Source organism: Pelophylax lessonae, assembly GCF_965119305.1.
Source record: "Pelophylax lessonae genome assembly, chromosome: 2".
NCBI classification, from domain to species: Eukaryota; Metazoa; Chordata; class Amphibia; order Anura; family Ranidae; genus Pelophylax; species Pelophylax lessonae.
This window is the reverse complement of record NC_138769.1, coordinates 447200184-447218230: the sequence shown is the minus strand read 5'-3', so window position 1 is coordinate 447218230 and position 18047 is coordinate 447200184.

Below are 18047 nucleotides of genomic sequence, written 5' to 3'. Positions count from 1 at the left end.
TATTTAATGGCAGACGCTCACTATGGAGAGCGTGCCGCCATTATCTGTGTACCAGAGACCAACAGGGTGAGTTTTGTTTTCTTCTTACTGCAGTGACTTTTCTTGGACAAATTCTTATACTTCATGCACAGTGGATATTTCATCTTCTCTACCCAAACATTTTGTATGCATGACTATAGACTATAATACTTTCCTTTTCTGTGGCACACTCACCTGGTTACCTAATTCCTGGTACTACTATTTGGTCTAACTGTTGCTAATCTCCCCTTTCTTTGCAATTTTGGGAACCAACCATATTCTACTCTTTTACGAGTACTCGCACGGTGCTGGCAATGGCGTTTTTCTCTTGCTCCCTATTAGGCCCTCTCTGGTGCCCTATGTGCTTTCTTATAACATATACGAGTCCACTTCTTCTTTTTTCCATTTATAGAACACGTGCCCTTTTGGGGACCACCAATAGGAGTAACCCTATACACTCTATCACATCAAGAACCATGAGAAGATAAGCATTACTCCCTCTACAACCATGGTAATCGATGATAGCCACCATCTAAATAATTTGCCAGTACCTTGCCCCATATGGCACACTGCTTCCATCTATTGCAACATTCTTTAATCTCTTTATAGATACCCCATATTGCGGACCTTCTTACTTTGGGATCCTTGTGGTGATTGGGGACTGGAAATTGTGGAACCGTCCCATGGGGGCCTTTTTTGTTCCCCCCATTTTTTCTTCTACTCAGTAACTTAATTTTTGGGTGTTTCTTCCAACAACTCTGTCATTTTAGACAATCACAAACAAGTACAGACTAAATGGTGGCCTTCTGGCACTATGTGCCCACACTCCGATAGGATTTTAACTCTCCACATGGTCAGTCACAATCTGTCATACAGAGAACTTTCCATCCGGGTATGTATTAACATTGGCACTTCATTGACTTTTTTGTCTATATGCATTGATAAAGCAAATACTATGTGTAATACGCTCTTGTAAACATGTACTTTTCTTCTTTTTACTACTGCAATATGTGTACCTCTATGAATGTCAATTTTGGAGTGCTAATTGCTACCTTTTGCATTTCCAGTCTGAGATTTGGCTCTCTTCACTGGACTATTGAAAAATGCAAAACCGAAACGCGTCTGGTCCTCTCCAGCCATCTCAGACAGTTCTCCTCCGCCAAGACGTATCTATGACCATGTTTTCTTTCATGTCTATATAGCTTTCCATGTGGTTTTGTTACATGTAACACTATTTTTTAGTTTGTGTCATTTACCTGTTAACCATACAAATAAAATTTACTATTTGAATGACTCAAGTCCTGGTTTCTGCCTTAAAAATCCCACCCACAGGGGAACCCTTTTGCTCTACATGTCATAGAGGGATGATGGCAGTATCCAGGATAAAGCACTGAACCCGAATAACCTTTTGTCAATGTACAAAATAGTACACAGCCTAAAATGGTTGGCTGCCCAGGGCCAAGTCATTGTTGTCCCCATGACACATGTACCTTGAGACCAGACTGCCTGAAATGTGTCAAGCAACCAGGGCTTGCTAACAATCCTCAGGCCCTCACACAAGTAGACCATGTCCCATCTCCAGAGCCCTGTCCTGTGGCAGATTCACACTTTACCTCTGTACAATAACTCTTTTCTATGGCTGCCTGGTGTCCAGCAAACACTGCTGTTTATGCCCAGGGCCCAAGCTGTCCAAGTCAAGGTGGCTAGACATTATTTCTCCAGAAAGGTTCTACCTTCCTCTTGCTCCTCTCACCTTGCTGACAGTGAATACCAATTCACTGAGATTTGGAGGTTAGGTGGATACATGTGACCGTGCGTAGGAGAGACAGAGGGGCAGAGGATGGCAGGCAGTGCTGGAGGACACACAACATGATGTCAAAAAAGAGAGGGGAGGAGGAGGGAGCTGGAGAGAACAGTTGAGAGGAGGAGGAGGAGGTGGTGGCCCTGGAGCATTAGCCATCAAAGACAGGGCTATCCATTCCCCCACCCTACACTAACACACTTGCATTCCCTGCAAGAACATCATCTGTCCTGTCCTCCATGCCTCACTGCCTCCTCTGCTGCCCTGCACCAACACCTGGGTCCCCTTCCCTTCCATCACTGGCATATGAAAGTATAGGGGAGGGGGGTGACAGGCTGTCTTTATCACCTTGGTGTGTTTCTCCTCCTGCTCTGTGTGCAGAGACATGGAAGGCTACTATGCTTGGCTGTGTAGTGCAAGAGACAGTCTTTCCTTTCTCTTATCCTCTTCTTCTCTCTTCCTCTATGTGTTTACACCCCCCCCCCACACACACACACACACATAACTTTCTCTCTCTCTATCCCCTCACCCCATCGTTCTCTCTCTTTCTTAGATTATCTCCCTCTCTCCCCATTCTGTATTCTTTCTCTGCCCCATCTCCACCCTCCCTCTCTCTTTCTCTAAATATTCACCCATTCACCCCTACTCTTTTACACCTTTCTCTCTCTCACACCCTCTCCTCTCTGTATCTCTATCTCTCTTACACTCTCTTCTCTCCAACCTATTTGTCATTCTACCTACACCTGCCACACCCTACTAAAAGGGTGCTTTGCATACCTTTTCTGGTATTATGCTGATTTCATATTATGCTGATTTCTACAGTTAAAGCTCCCTGCTTCAATTGGAAACTTGAAGCTCTAAGATATGTACTCCATACTTCTGTACTGAAGGGGGTTTTATGAAAATGTATGGGTGAGGTACAAACATTAAGTGTGCTCTGCACCACATGCATAGAGCCTCTACACTAATAAATAAGGCACATTTTGCAATATACACAAACAATTGACTTACTTTGAACAACTTGGCCCTGCTGTGGGGCAACTGAATGAGTCTCAGAATCCACGGACTCAGGGTAGGACCAGCCTCCTCTGCATAGTGTGATGGGCTGCTGGGGCTGATCAAATTGCCATGAACCTAGACAAAAACAGACACAATTTTTGGAAAATATGTGTGCATTCCATGGGCATTTACAAGCTTACTAACAACACATACAATATGTAACCCAAGCTCCAAAAATATTTAATGTTGTAAACACCAAGATCTGATGAGGTTTACAGGCCAAAAAAACAAAACAATATGAATCCAAAAAGTCCATGTCAAATTCTGGGAACAAACAACCAATTTAAAGAGGGTGGCCTGAAGCATGAAACTGAAACATGAAACAGTCTAAAGCCTAAATTGAGCAATGCTCACCACAGCCCCCACTTCTAGATTAGAATAGGGCAAAGTTAGGCATTACCCCATCAGCAAGGTCTGTGTGAAAATACAATTAAAGATATTTTGGCACATCGGCATCATCAAATACCTTTCATTTGCACAAATATCATAACAATAGTACACACATTACATCTTTGAATACAAAATAAGCTAGTTACAGTGGGACTGTGGTGAATTAGCCTCCTCTGTGTCCTGGGCTTTCTGTTGCTCTATGTCTGCAGGTGAAAACCTGGAAACTAACAACAACAAAAAGAAAAAAAAAAATCAATCTTGCCAACTTTGAAAAGGAACAACGAAAATAGGCAGACACATTAAAGGAACTTACAGGAGGGACCAGGAAAGGCAGCATTCTCCCCTCCCCCTAAAAACTGATGTCTGGTGCTACATAAGTCAAAAAAATGTAACCATAGGACAAAATTAAACATATGGCAATCATGAAAAATAAAGCAGGGTCACAGAGAACAGCCAAACACAATTTAGGTACTTACATGAGGCTGGAGGTGGGGTGGCACCTTCCTCCTCCTGCCACCTAGGGAAACACAGGGCTGCAGCAAAAAAAAAAAAAAAATATATATATATATATATATATATATATATATTAAACAAAAAAACCCACCATACTGTCACCTACAGATAAAAATAGCCCACACAGATACGCCTTTCACACATACACATCAGGAATGTGCACACATAACATATGGGAATCACATTGAAGATACTTACAGTGGGCCAGAAGTCTGCTAGCCTCCTCCCTCTACTACTGCTGCTGCTCTGCTCCTCCTTTTCTTCCTGCACATCCCCTGGGGGCACAACTTGGGGGGCTACACAAACAACAAAACAAAAATGCAACAAACACAGTTTAAGACCTCCAAGTTGGAAAAGGGACGAAAAGAACAGGCAATGACATTTAAGGGACTTAAATTGGGACTGAGGTGGGACAGTCTCCTCCCCCTGCTGGTGCTGCTGCTGAACCTCCTCTTCTTCATACTCAACTCCTGGGGACCCAACTTCAGGAACTACACAAACAACAAAACAAGAACACAACAAAAACATTTTAAGACCTCCAAGTTGGAAAAGGGGCAAGAAAAACAGGCAATGACATATAAGGAACTTACAGTGGGCCAGAGGTGTGCCATTCTCTCCCCTCTGCTGCTCCTCCTTATCTCCTGTGGACTCAACTTTGGGGGCTACACAAACAATGAGACAAGAACGCACAAAAAAAAAAAAAAAAAAAAACAACATTTAAAATTTTGGAAATGCACACAGAGAACAGTCAGTCACATAAAAGGGCTTACAGAGATCCTGAGGTGGGGATGACTCTTGGTCATCAGTATCATCATTGTCCCCCTCTGCAGAAAAAACTCCACATAATAAACAGCAAATCTTTTCCCCCAAAAATGTATTTGTCCAATTGTATTACATTACAAACAAATGTGTGTGGCAAAGCTGTTTACACATAGACAAATGGCAGCTGACCATGTCCTGGGTGCATGTGGCAAATATAGGCACTATTACACACATCTACATCATTGTCTAAATAGGGCATTAGAAGAGGCCTGTGCCGCCATTTTGGAGAGCACCCCCCCACCAAGCAGTGTTCATCACACTCCAGCTGTGAGTGGAGCATGATAGCAAGCCAGATTGTTCTGCCTAGGGAACATGTGTTTGCAATGTGCTCACATGATCACAACGGTCAACCAAGCTGTAATGAATGTATGGAATTCTGAACTTTCAAACAGAAAGGTAAGCACAAAGGTATGTGTACCTAAAAGGGTTGTAAAGGCAGAATGTGACCCTCATCAAACATTTCTTCAGTTGACACTGATTCTGCTGCTTGTTGGCGAGTGGGACACATTAGAGAGCCCTAATTAGCATTGTGGTTTCAATCCCTTGGTGATGTTTCCTGCAAGCATAGAACAGCAGGCCTGTATTGGCGAATGGTATTGAAAATGGCTAGACGTTTCACTCCACTACTCACCCCCAGAACATTCCAGGTAATTAAAGTACATGAATCCCCCATAGTATGAAATATAAAAATATTGTCAGGAGAAAAAAAACAGCCATACGGCTGTGAATGTAAAGTGGACTATTAGCAATGACACAGTTGTAATATTGTAACTGTTAGCACAAGTTCCACCAAGTCCAAAGGACAGACTTTTTTTAGCTGCCATAGCATAATTTAATATATAAAACTGAAGGATCAACAAGGGGGTGCCCTAACTCAAAAAGATCCCAACATTGCGCCACAGAAATAGAAAGGAAGCACTTTAAAGTTAAAAAGCAAAATTGTATAAAAAGCAGCTGCCACTTTTAAAAAAATTTAATAAAACCACATCTACTCCAATGAGAGCATAATCAAAGCTGTAGATAGTTGTGCACGATATGAACACCCGTGACTTAAAGGTGAAGAATATTCAGTCCATAAAAAACAGTTCATAAAACTCCAGTGTAGAAATGAACTTCCAGCACACTACGTGAATAGGTGTCACTGCTCCCAGGACGAAGTTGTAATGTAGAAACGCGTTGGGAAATGGCTGCATGGCTACTAGCTTTGTTTACCTATGCAATCCGGACTTGATGTTCTGGAACATCGTGAGGACACGAGGAGTCTGGTGAGATACAGACGTTACCTCCTTTGTCTGCCGCTACCACGATGTGCCAGCAAGATTGCTGTTTTAGATGCTACTGTTTTACTGAATTGATGTGAGTTTAATGTGTGATGATTACTTATTTATTAAAGAGTGTTTACAGTATCATGCTATGGCCATATCCTCTTTCCTTACATATATGCTCTCCCTGGTTATGTGGTTACATTAATACTGGGATATCGCTTTGGATCTTTTAGCCTGTTTGTGGTTGCCTACTCTTTCTGCCTATATGAGTATATTAGGCATCCATATTTAGTGAGTTAATAACCAAGAGGGAGCGGTGACACCTATTCACGTGGTGCGGTGGAAGTTGATTTCTACACTGGAGTTTTATGAACTGTTTGTTATGGACTGAATATTCTTCACCTTTAAGTCACGGGTGTTCATATCGCGCACTACTATCTACAGCTTTGATTATGCTCTCATTGAAGAAGATGTGGTTTTATAGTTTCATATATGCACCAAAAATGAAAACCAGTAATGTAATTAACAGCATCAATGACACTTTCAGTCACTCCAAGGGCCCAAGATAGGGTGCAGCATGGGCAGTAGACAGTGTATGCATGCATGTAGTAGAACTAAGTCATCCTCCATAGTGCTCACGCTTCCTTCTAAAGCTGTAGTACAGTCACGCAGTTTTTGCATGTCCTGCCTCACCAGCGTTAATTCTAAATTCACCCCTTTGACTTCAGAGGTCAGAGTAGATAGTGCTTTATTGCATGTGGTGAAAGCCGAGAATATATCTCTGAGCGTGGGTTCAGTGTCAGCTAGCTTTGTTCCCCTTGTAAAGAGATAGAGTCATGCAGCATGTGTGTACTCACGGCTTCACAGGGCAAGAGATCTGCTGACTTAGGGGTCCAGTCCTCCAGCACATTTTCCTACACAGCTGTCACTGAGGATTCTGTAGTGATCAGGGCCATTTTGCTAGAAGAATCCTTGCCAGGAGTCTTAGAATATAGCTTCAGTGCTGCCTCTCTGGCCGAGCGCGGTGGGAGGCTGTCATCTTGAGGAGAACGATCCGCTGAGAGTTTTGGGTTCTTTGCAGACTGGATCGGTATGCTTGAGATGCAGGGAGTATAAGCCTTTCGGAGGTGGGTAGATTACTCGGTTTCACTGCGACAGGAGAGGGTAATCAGGATTTTAAAACTGATTCTCGGAGTGGTCTCTGCTTCTTACTCCATGCGCTGCTAAGCTATGCCCCTCTAAATTCATGCTTATGATAAATATAACTGTAGCAGGTGTTCAGATGGGTTCCAAGCAACTGCTTACATCCCGCCTTGAACAAATTCCAAATAGCTCAGCATCAAATTTGGTTCACAACTGACTGGAAATCATTCTACCTACACCAAAAGGAAATAACGTGTCTTAATATATACATAGTTTTTATGTCTCTATCTATGCAATTTTTTGTTCTTTTACAAGCATTCATTAGTAAATTGTACTTTATACTTTCTATTTTCATATTTTTTTTTTTTTTATACTCCACATTACATTTGCACACTATCGTCCATGAGAAGTCTGAAAATGACACCATGAGACTACACCACAATTATAGGAAAATGAATAGGAAGGCAGTACATACATTTATTAGTATGAAAATTACAGTAACTTGGCCAAACAAATCCCTGCCCTGAATGGAATATATATATAATCTGTACTCAGTACTCCATGGGAGTGAAGTGATAACAAATACACATTTTTCACTGACACAAAAGAAAACTCCTCCTCTCTGTTAGAATGTCTTTTGAATGTTAGAAGTAATATGAAGTGAAATGAAAAAAAATATAATTGCTGGGGCATTACAAAGACGCTAACTTGGAAAGAAGGGCTGCTATTAAATTAGTCTATCTCCTGTGATGTTATTATACTAATTACAGAGATTTTAATTTGGAACAATTCCCAGATGTTATTAGTAATCTTTGTTGTATTTATCCCAACTGTTTGGTTTTTGGAAAACTGATTTCTGGTAGATACTGTGTTTAAGATTGATAAGTGTAGGTAACACAATGCAAATGTAAATTAAGAAAAATGCATACAAAATATCTGAATAAAAAATATTCGCATATTCAGTGTAATAACCTACATTATCCTTTCTGAGAAATGAGACAAAGTAAAATTTTCTGTCTTTTAACTATTTGTTTTCATGTCAAATACTTTACAGTCAAGACTAAAGTACCAACAAAAATTTACACAAAATTGTTCTTAAATAAGAACTTTACAATTGTAAAGTTACCCTTTCCTTTTTCCCATGCAGGGCAAAGTAAAACGGTTCACATAATTTTCTTCCTCTCTTAGGTGAGCTCTCCTGGGGTTCCACCTACCCTGTCCCACGTGACAGCACTAGGTGCTTTGTGATTGGTCAAGTGTTATCACATGGGGTTGGATAAAGATCCCATAGACTCATGTAAGCACTTTTAAGGTGATTTGGAGCTTGCAAAGGGCTTTCTATCTACCATCCCAACAGCCAAACAGAAGACGCAAATATGCATAAGCTGCTGGGTAGATGAGAAGGAAAATGAACCTTTTACTTTGCCTTAGGTAGCCATGGCAAAACAATTTTACTTACAGGTATATATAAAAAAAATAGATAGTGGTAGGCAGTACTATCAGTAATTTCTGTAGATCATAATAAAAAAGGTTTATAAATGATTCTGTTCTTGATCTGCAATGAAACCAAACTCGCAATATGTGAAGGGTTTTATGCAAAATAGAGCTACCAAGCTGCCCTGACCTGCTTTTTACATTTCAAACAGTTTTTGTTTTATTAGAATGTGAAAGTATTATGTGCTGATAATTAATGGACTGGCATTGCTGATAAACAAATATGCAGATTCAGGTCTGTGACTTCATTCTGATTTGCTGCATGCTTTTTCCATTTGACTGACTCAAAAAGCAATGAACACTTTGGACGAGCATGACAGCCAAGCAACCAGAAATTTCGTAAGTAGATTAGAAAATTAATATTATTAGTAGATTATTTATCTACACAAGTTTTATTTACTGACTATGTTCCTCCCAGCTTATATTCATTGCTAGTATACATTATAAAAAACCATACACTTGAAATATTTTGTCTTCAATCAAAACAGTACAGACTTTAATACCTGATTTTTCATTAAAATAGTTGGCATCTGCCATTAAATAGCTCGGTCCCAACCTTCCTATCGATCTGGCAAACACATTTGTGTTTAATTTTCTGCCTATCCAGCAGAAAATAAAACAAGACCTCTCTAGCTGGCATGTAGGCACTTTTTATGGTTTAGGAGATGCTTTACTCCTAAAATTAATGTCATGCCATATATTCTTTACCTATTACAGGCCTTCCCAGTTAAAATACCGTATTCCTACATAAACACACCTAACAGAATATTGCTTGATCTTCAATCTAGCTAGACTCCCTTAAACAACCCCATGACTTGCCAAAAACCATGGAGACATAGCTCTGCCTGATTTATTTGGATACCAAGCAGCCTGCCACCCTACTAAAGTTATTGATTGCTGCTGCCACAGCACATTTAAACAATGGGTAGCAATGGAAAGAGCAGCGTCCACTGTTCCTCTCGATGCCCTCCTACAGATAACATTTCAACCTCAATCAAACCCCTTTCAACAATTATTATTATCACAGGGTTGCACCATGCACCCATTACGATTCAAATGGAGGAGAGGAATGCTTTTGCAACAACACGAACTTGGAGATGTAACGAATATGTGATTCCAGACCCAGAATCACAAAATGAGGTCACCCAACACATAGAAGATTTTTTTCAATTCAACAAACCCCAGATCACTGGGACCTTTACCAATCGGAATACCTTTGTCTGCAGTGTCCTTATCAAACTAGGCTCCAGGCTAAAAAGGATCCGCTCCAGTAAATTAGATGCGCTTCTTACCAAAATCTGCACAATAGAGTCACAAAATCAATCCAATCCCTCTACTGCCTTAGCCCTTAAACTGTCAAATCCTTGCTATAGCCTTAGGGGAACTGCTTTGTACCCAACACGACCAATACATACGTAAGCTTCAATTGAGTTATTATGCAAAAAATAATAAAGCAGGCAAATTCTTGGCCAATAGACTTAAGACCCAAAGCATCCACCAAAGTAGAAAATCCTCAAGCAAGTGCCAATGCTTTTGCTAATTACTACTCCTCACTTTATAACCTAAAGGATCACCCTAGTACCCTAGTAAACCCATTGAAGCAGACATAGACAAATTCCTAGCCAAAATTAACTTACCCTCTCTAACTGAATCTCAAATAAAAACACTAAACGCCACAATTTCCACTGAGGAACTAGATCATACTATACTTTCCCTTCTTAATGGCAAAGCCCCTTAGCCCTGATGGACTTACAAATGCCTACTTTAAATATTCAGACTTACAGTATCTCACAAAAGTGAGTACACCCCTTACATTTTTGTAAATATTTTTATATATCTTTTCATGTAACAACACTAAAGAAATTACACTTTGCTACAATGTAAAGTGGTGAGTGCACAGCTTGTATAACAGTGTACATTTGCTGTTCCCTCAAAATAACTCAACACAGCCATTAATGTCTAAACTGCTGGCAACAAAAGTGAGTACACCACTAAAAGGAAAATTTCCAAATTGGACCCAATTAGCCATTTTCCCTCAGGTGTCATGTAACTAGTTAGTGTTACAATGTTTCAGTTGTGAATGGGGAGCAGGTGTGTTAAATTTGGTGTTATCACTCTCACTCTCTCATACCAGTCACTGGAAGCTCAACATGGCACCTCATGGAAAAGAACTCTCTAAGGATCTGAAAAAAAAGAATTGTTTCTCTACATAAGGAGGGCCTAAGCTATAAGCAGATTGCCAAGACCCTGAAAGTGAGCTGCAGCACAGCGGCCCAGACCATACAGCGGTTTAACAGGACAGGTTCCACTCAGAACAGGCCTCGCCATGTTCAACCAAAGAAGTTGAGTGCATGTGTTCAGCGTCATATCCAGAGGTTGCCTTTGGGAAATAGATGTATGAATGTTGCCAGCATTGCTGCAGAGGTTGAAGGGGTGGGAGGTCAGCCTTTCAGTGCTCAAAGCATACACCACACACTGCATCAAATTGGCCTGCATGGCTGTCGTCCCAAAGGAAGCCTCTTCTAAAGATGATGCACAAGAAAGCCCGCAAAGAGTTTGCTGAAGACAAGCAGACTAAGGACATGGATTACTGGAACCATGTCTGTGGTCTGATGAGACCAAGATAAACTTATTTGGTTCAGATGGTATCAAGCGTGTGTGGCAGCAACCAGGCGAGGAGCAGAAAGACAAGTGTGTCTTGCCTACAGTCAAGCATGGTGGTGGGAGTGTCAGTGTCATGGTCTGGGGCTGCATGAGTACTGCTGGGGCTGGGGAGCTACAGGTAATTGAGGGAACCATAAATGCCAACATGTACTGTGACATACTGAAGCAGAGCATGATCCCCTCCCTTTGGAGACTGGGCCTCAGAGCTGTATTTGAACATGATAAAGACCTCAAACACACCTCCAAGACAACCACTGCCTTGCTAAAGAAGCAAAGGTGAAGGTAAAGTTGATGGATTAGCCAAGCATGTCTCCAGACCTAAACTCTATTAAGCATCTGTGGGGCATCCTCATATGGATGGTGGAAGAGCGCAAGGTCTCCAACATCCACCAGCTCCATGATGTCATCATGGAGGAGTGGAAGAGGACTCCAGGGGCAACCTGTGAAGCTCTGGTGAACCCCATGCCCAAGAGGGTTAAGGCAGCGCTGGAAAATAATTATGGCCATACAACATATTAACACTTTGGCCCCGATTTGGACATTTTCACTTAGGGGTGTACTCACTTTTGTTTCCAGCGATTTAGACATTAATGGCTATATGTTGAGTTATTTTGAGGGGACAGCAAATTTACACTGTTATACAAGCTGTACACTCACTACTTTACATTGTAGCAAAGTTTGATTTCTTCAGTGTTTTCACATGAAAAGATATAATAAAAAAAGTGCACAAATGTGAGGGGTGTACTCAGGGTTGTGAGATATTGTATATTGATCAACACTTGCTCCCTTTATTCCATGAGGCCATGGCCTTGTGCACTTTCCTGGTGGAAATGCTCATGCATTATGTCATCACTAGGGTTGAGCGAACACGGACTGTATTGTTCGGGATCGTACCGGACTTTTGGGTGTTCGGTACCCGGACACGGACCCAAACATTTTACTGTATGTAGGTTATTGTTCATAGTTACATAGTCCATCCAGTTCAACCTGTGTAGGTGTGTGTGGTGTGTGTGGCTGAAATCATCTCACATAGCCCTGAATGTTCTGAATGTTCTGAAAGCCACCATACTACCCGCAGAACCACCTCTTGTGGTAGAGAATTCCACAATCTTGTAGCCCTAACAGTAAAGAACCCCCCCATTGCCTGAGGTTAAAACGCTTCTCCTCTAATCGCATTGTATGCCCTCGAGTCCTCATGCAATCCCTTCGACTGAACAGCTTTTTTTCTATGCTGAGATCCCCATTGAGATATTTAAAAATTGCTATCATGTCCCCCCTCAGGCGTCTCTTCTCCAGGGAGAATAAATCAAGCGTTTGCAGACGCTCTTCATAATTAAGGTCCTCCAATCCCCTAATTAGTTTAGTTGCCCTTCTCTGGACTCTCTCCAGCTCCAACACATCCCTCCTGAGGACTGGCGACCAGAACTGGACAGAATACTCCAGATGCGGTCGGACCAGAGTTTTATAAAGTGGAAGGATTATAGACTTATCTCTGGAATACATCCCTTTCTTTATGCATGCTAATATTCTGCTGGCTTTGGCAGCTGCCGCTTGACATTGCATGCTATTGCCTAATCTATCATCAACCAAGACTCCCAGATCTTTCTCCATTTTTGATTCCCCCAAGGGTTCCCCTCCTAATGTGTATTGTGCTTTTATGTTTCTAGTCCTCAAGTGCAAAACCTTACACTTCTCCACGTTAAACCTCATTTTCCAAGCCGTTGCCCACTCCGTTATTTTGTCCAGGTCATTCTGTAGGATATCTGCTTCATACTGTGCAGTTATTGCCCTGGCCAATTTTGTGTCATCTGCAAAAACTGATAACGAACTACTAATCCCGTGTTCAATGCTGTTTATGAATAAATTGAACAAGGTTGGTCCCAGGACTGAGCCTTGGGGGACCCCGCTTACTACCTCAGACCAGTCTGAGTATGCGCTGTTTATTACCACCCTTTGGACACGCCCTTTTAGCCAGTTCTGTATCCAAGAGCAAACCCTGCTGTCGATACCTGCAGACCTTATTTTATAAATTAAGCGCTTATGGGGAACTGTATCAAACGCCTTAGCGAAATCTAAGTACACCACATCCACTGGTCTGCCCCTATCTAGCTCACAGCTCACCTCCTCGTAAAATGTTAAGAGATTGGTTTGACAAGAACGCCCATTTGTAAACCCGTGCTGGTTACTGCTGATGATCCTGTTGTCTTTAGCAAACTCTACGATATAGTCCCTTATCATCCCCTTCAGAAGTTTACATACTATTGATGTCAAACTGACAGACCTATAATTTCCCGGTATATGCCTCTGACCCTTTTTGAATATCGGAATCACGTTTGCTTTCCTCCACTCCCCTGGTACATCTCCTGTCCTAATACTGTCAGCAAAGATCAGGAACAGTGGTCTAGATATAACCTTACTGAGTTCCTTGAGTACTCTCGGATGTACGCCATCCGGGCCTGGGGATTTGTTTGTGTTAAGTTTATCCAGCCTTTCCCTGATTTCACCCTCTGTAAGCCATAGTGGTAAGTCTTGTGTATTACTCGGTAATTTATTTCATGTTTTGGCACGGTTTTAATGGCACGGTTTCAACAGCTGCAGGGCAGCCAATCAACAAGTGTTTAACTAGTGTGCCCTTAGAAGCCATCACAGCCATGCCTACTAATGGCATGGCTGTGATTGGCCAGTGCAGCATGTGACCCAGCCTCTACATAAGCTGGAGTCACATAGCGCCGCACGTCACTCTGCTCTAACTACTGTAGGGAGAGGTTCCTGATGCTGCTGAGGGAGAGATAGGAGATTATTGTAGGGGCAGGCTGGAGATTGCTTTCAGGGAAAGAATAGGAAGAATCTTTTTTAATCAGACAGCGATCTACATTGATTTTATTGTGTGGGGATGCAGTGCACAATCTTTTTGCCCTGACCTGAGCCCAGTGAGGAGGAGGGAGAAAAAAAAACTTTTATCAGTCTGTTAGGTGGGCGGCGTGCGGTGGGCGGCGTGTAGCGGCCATGTAATGCAAGCTCAGTGCATATGTGTCTGCTTAATCTGGATTTTTTAAAAAAAAAAACGTTTTTTCCTTCATATTTTACTGTGACATACAGCGTTTAGACACTGCTGTTCTAATCTGCTATTCAAAAAGCACCAATTTAAGGGGAAAATTATTTTTCAGTTTTTCATTCATACTTTACTGTGACACTGACATACAGCGTTTAGACACTGCTGTTCTAATCTGCTATTCTAAAAGCACCAATTTAAGGGGAAAATTATTTTTCAGTTTTTCATTCATACTTTACTGTGACACTGACATACAGCGTTTAGACACTGCTGTTCTAATCTGCTATTCAAGAAGCACCAATTAAAGGGGACAATTATTTTTCAGTTTCCACATCCACATCCACCGCCACCTCAACCTCATACTCCATATGGGCCTCGTCCTCCTAGATCAAGATGATTATTTTTTATTTTTATGTTTTTCATGTTATTTTAAGTTATTTCCCTATCCACATTTGTTTGCAGAGCACTTGTCGTGCTCTTAACAAGATTTTGCTGCCATTTGCAGCCCTCTAGCCCTTTCCATGTTTTTTTTAGAGCCATTTAGTGCTCAAAAGTTCGGATCACCATTGACTTCAATGGGGTTCGGGATCGGGGTAAAGTTCGGGTTAAGTTTGGGTCACGAACCCAGACTTTTTTTTCAAGTTCGGCGGAATCTGCCGAAAACGGACATCCAGGTGTTCACTCAACTCTAGTCATCACACTTCCCAAACCAGGCAAATCTCTTGATGCGCCAACCAACTTCCGCCCTATCTGGCTATTAAATGTACACATTAAAAAATCTATGCCAAATTACTAGCCAACAGATTGTTTGACATCATCCCATCACTAGTGAAACAGGACCAAACAGGATTCATGAAAGAGCGTCAAGCCTCGGACGCCACCAGGCATCTGTTAAACATTGTCCACTATGCTGAGTCGCGCAAAGCGCCTTCTCTGCTTCTTTCTGTTGATGCAGAGAAGGCGTTTGATAAAATTCAGAAGCAAAAAATCAGCGCTCTCCTCTTAAGATGAACCACTCTAGCTCTTTAAATGCAATAAAAACAGTGATTGAATCTGGAATCAGTATTCCTTAAAGGTCAGCTCACAATTGGAGATAGTATAAATCAAGATAGTATAAATCAAATAATTCTTCCAATCTTCATAAAAAACCTCAAAAACAATTCAAAGGACGTAAAGGTGTAGTGGATGATAATGGAAGAAATAAATCAAAAATAAAAATAAAAATAAAATTCTATTTAAAACCGATGTGGAAAATTGTGAGTGAAATAAAGTGCATAAATGTTGGTTTCCAAATTAATGCAAAAACGTGCTAAGATGATATTCAATATAAATAAATAAAGTGATCTGTGTCAGTGTAAGACATATATTAATGTGCAAATCTGAAGACAATATTCAGTGATAAAGAACAACAATCGATGTTCAAATAAATCTAGAAGGCAATAAATAATAATATTGATCAATGAGGCTCAAAAAATCATAATAGAATGAGTAAATTACAAAGTGCAATGGTGCTACATAAAGTGCATAATGTCCATAATTCCTTCAAATAAAAAAAATTTTTTAAAAGGTGATTAAAGTGCAGAGTGCTCAGGAAATTCCCAAAAAGGAAGAAATCCGAGTGAATAAACAGGGTGCATTCAAACTTCCAATTATAGCCAAGCAAATGTGCACAGGTGAGCACACAATCCAAAACCGAGTGCAGTGGCCGCTCACCTCCACAACACTCAGAATGAGCGTTTATATGAAGTGTTTATTCACTCCTCTCCAACCTCTCAATCCTCAGCAAAGAATTCGATCTCCAATGCTTTAAACCCAGTATTGTAAACAGACATCAGGTAATCCCGGCTTAGATGTATACAAATCTCTCTCCGTACATCTATCAGGTGCTCAAGGAATAGAAACTCTCATAGTGTAGCATTTCAGGGAATACGTTTATTGCATAAATGATACTAAACACTTACTAGACAATGGTGGTGTGTCAGCAGAAAAGTCATACAACAGCCGCCGATGCGGCGAGTTCCGATGCTTCCGGTCTCGGCCGAAGACCGGAAGTGACGTCGACACGGCTTGTCACTGACGCGTTGCGCTACAACAGCCCGTAGCTTTTTCAAAGGGGTTTGATAAAATCCATTGGGGATATATGAAGACTGTGCTACATAAGTTTGGTTTCCAGGGACAATTTCTTTCTGCCATCCTTGCCCTGTACTGTAACCCATCTGACCAAGTCCATACCTCCGGCCTTCTGTCAAAACTAGGATGCCCACTTTCTCCATCCATCTTCAACCTGATGATGGAACCCTTGGCAGAGGCTATAAGGCCTCATCCACACACCTCAGGATTTAAATTCCAACAGAAAACTCCTGTCATTCACCTATTCAAAGAAGAGAGAATTCGGGTTCAGTGGTTCTCCTGGGAATTGCCAACATCCCTAATGTAGTAGACAAAAAGACAACTCCCCTAGAGAATGGGACTTTAAATGGCAATGACCAGGACTTGAGTAGTACGTGTGTTCAAATATTTATTACATAAATATATTACAAAATTATAAAATATATATCATTTTGTAATATATTTATGTAATAAATATTTGAACACACGTACTACTCAAGTCCTGGTCATTGCCATTTAAAGTCCCATTCTCTAGGGGAGTTGTCTTTTTGCCTTAACCTATTCAAAGACCACATCATACTCCTACAATCCAACCCCACAATCTTGCTACCCTTCGCTCATGATGTCCTTAACCACTTCAGTACCTTTTTTTATATTTTAAAGTTAACATCAATAAGTCCTTAATTTTAGACCTTGCCCTAAACCTACACTCTCATAATCATTTAAAGCTATTACTCCCTTATGCCTGGGCAGATAACTCCATCCAATACTTAGGCATAATACTTACTGACAAAATGTCCCAGCTAGCAGATGCAAACGTCAAACCTCTTCTCTCAGACATGCATAAAGTCCTGAATCATATAGCATAAACTGAACTATCCTGGGTAGAAAAAAATCACCTCTTTCAAAATGTTGGTTCTGCCAAACATTTTGTACATCTTTCCTACTCTTCCAATAGCACTTAAATTTACCCACCTATCTGAGCTCCACAAAACACTTAAACACTTCCTTTGGCAGGGGAAAAGAGCCAGCCCGCTGCTCCCACTTCAAAACAGAAAAAGCAGGTGGAAAGGGCCTACCAGACATAAAGGACTACTACCTAGCCTCCATATTATCACAAATCTAACACTGGTTTATATCCCCGACTCAAGCCCTGTGGGGTGGTATTGAAGAAGTATGCACTAAAGTCCATAACATGAAACTTCTATTATTAGCAGATGCATGGAAGCCTTTCGCTTTGTCCAATTTTCCTCCAACATCCCTAGCCTCACTTTTAGCTTTGTGGCACCTACTGTACTTCCTCAATCAAAACAGGACCCCTCTATCACCAAGCTTGGACTACCAATTGAAACACTAGAAATTCTGCTTTCCTACTGCTCTGTTTCTAAAAGGGTTGAGAAGGGCATTAGGTGGGTTGACAACCTTGTGGAGCAAGAATCCATTAGGTCATTCAAATCTTTCAATCTTTACTAACTCAATACAACCTTCCTGACACAAGTCAATTTTTATACACACCCGCTACTTCTTTTCATCTAACCCCCCCCCCTCTATATCTATTATACAATACACTTCAATACAAACAAAAAATGTATTAATTCTCCACCCATGATAGCATGAGGAACAGACCTAAAATGAACCTTCAACCCAGAACAATGGGCAATAACGCTCATAAATAACTATGCAGCTTCTTACTGCATCAACCACTGGCAGCTTACCC